We start from the raw sequence: 2,500 nt of genomic DNA, 5'->3' as shown, positions 1-2,500 counted from the left end.
ACTCAGACTCAGCACAGCTAATAATAAATCACTCCGCGATACAATGCGAAGATTTGACACCCAGCTCTCCACTATTTCAAGCAATGGGTTACTCCTTAGCAAACCATAACGAAACAGTGCTTCACCACATCTGTGGATTAAGCCACACAGTCAACTCAATGTAAGTAAGCAGTTTGGTCTGAGAATACTGTAGATGCAGAGAGAGGGAAGAGAGGACAGGCAGGGGAGAGGGGCAGGAGATTGCAGCGCAATCATTTCTCCAATAACGGCCCACTTTGTGTAGAGAGCCCCAAACGTTGTGAGGAAAAATGGAATCCAAATTATGTTCTTTTCCCAGTGTCCCCTGTCAATGGATTACCTGTCACCACTGAAAGCACTCTCTCTTTCACACACACACACAATAGATGAAAAAGAGACAGAGAATTACACACACTCAATACTCTTACACACAACACCAAAAGGCTAAAACACATTCATATGAAACATGAAGCAACACACACACACACACACTAACTCTCTCTCTCTCTCTGTCTGTCTGTCATCTCATCTTCAGTTGCTTTAGGCGCAACAGATATTTGAACAGCACCCTCTCATTCCTCTAAGGACTCCCTGATATTTGTGTAAAGAAGTGTGTGTGTGTGTGTGTGTGTGTGTGTGTGTTCGTGCGTGTGTCTGTGTGTGTGTCTGTGAGCTTCATGTATGTAATTCTGTGTGTTGTGTGTGTAATGGGAGGACACTTGGCAGATGGGGACTAAAGCAGCTGTGTGTGTCTGTGTGTGTGTGTGGACTAAAACAGCTGTGTGTGTGTGGGGGGGACTAAAGCAGCTATGTGTGTTTCCATGTGATGCCCACATCTGCCCCTGAAGCCAGACTGAAAACCCAAGCACATGACAACAACAATAAACACATCTGATAAATAAATAATAACATTACAACGCGTACATACTCCACGCTGACACAAACAGCGGTGGCCAAGGCGCAACAGAGGGGATGAAACCTGAAACCACCTGAAACATGACCTGCTAACATTACTGTACACCTGAAACATAACCTGCTAACATTACTGTACACCTGAAACATGACCTGCTAACATACTGTACATCGGAAACATAACATAACTGTACACCTGAAACATGACCTGCTAACATTACTGTACCTGAAACATGACCTGCTAACATTACTGTACACCTGAAACATGACCTGCTAACATTACTGTATCTGAAACATGACCTGCTAACATTACTGTACACCTGAAACATGACCTGCTAACATACTGTACATCGGAAACATAACATAACTGTACACCTGAAACATGACCTGCTAACATTACTGTACACCTGAAACATAACATTACTGTACACCTGAAACATGACCTGCTAACATTACTGTACACCTGAAACATAATCTGCTAACATAAGAATAGAATAGAATATAATAAAATAGAACCGATCTTTATTGTCATTGTCACAGGTACAACGTGTTCACAAGTGTTCACCAGTGTTGATTTCATTCATTGAGTCTATATATAAAAAAATAAATATGAATACATTTAAAAAATAATAAATAATTTAAGTTCCAGTGTTACCTAAAAATAAATAGAAACATATAACATAATTAGCAGCATACATAGACATACAGTCATACCCAGTCATTGCTTAAACAAATATGAACACCCAGTCATTGCATAAAACCAGTATGAATATTCATCTGCAGTCATGCATACTGTACATCTGAAACATAACCTGCCAACATAAGTGCAGGCCTATATCTGAACATAATCTACTTTAGTCCGAGTGAAGATGTACCTAAGAACATTACTGTACACCTGAAATATAACCTGTTAACATTACTGTACATCTGAAACATAGCCTGCTAACATACTGTACATCTGAAACATAACCTGCTAACATACTGTACATCTAAAACATAATCTGATTTCGCCCGAGTTCTCGAGTTGGATTTGAATGCAATGTCCTGAAGTGGCCTCATAGCTGGTCATTCAAACCCATTAAGGCACAATGTTATCTAAACCCTGCATGAGCTAATCCCTGTGCCCTGAGCAAGCAGCCATGCCTAGAACTAACACTCTCTCTCTCCGACTGTCGCTCTGTCGGCCCACAGATTAGCGCCTCGTGGGCTAGCGCTCGCTCTCTTGCGCTCCTTCTCTCTCTCTCTCTCTCTCTCCCTCCCTCTATCTCTCTCTCTTTCCCTCTCTCTCTCTCTCTCTGCTTCCCTCCTGGTCTATTTGTTTCCCAGAGTTCTGCCGTATCTGGGTATTTAGCGTGTGGCCTAATGGAGCGCTGACCACGGAGGGGAGGAGGATGGATAGGGACGGTCCACCTCAGATACGAGCAGATGTGGCCTGGCTCTGGCCCAGTTGTGGCCTGGCTCTGCTCTGCTCTGGCCCAGTTGTGGCCTGGCTCTGGTCCAGATGTGGCCTGGCTTTAGCTCTGGCCCAATTGTGGCCTGGCTCTGGTTCAGGTTTGCTGCTGTGTTATTT

Source organism: Alosa sapidissima, chromosome 16 (genome assembly GCF_018492685.1).
Source record: "Alosa sapidissima isolate fAloSap1 chromosome 16, fAloSap1.pri, whole genome shotgun sequence".
NCBI classification, from domain to species: domain Eukaryota; kingdom Metazoa; phylum Chordata; class Actinopteri; order Clupeiformes; family Clupeidae; genus Alosa; species Alosa sapidissima.
The sequence above is the reverse complement of the archived record's forward strand: the minus strand, read 5'-3'. Positions refer to the sequence as shown.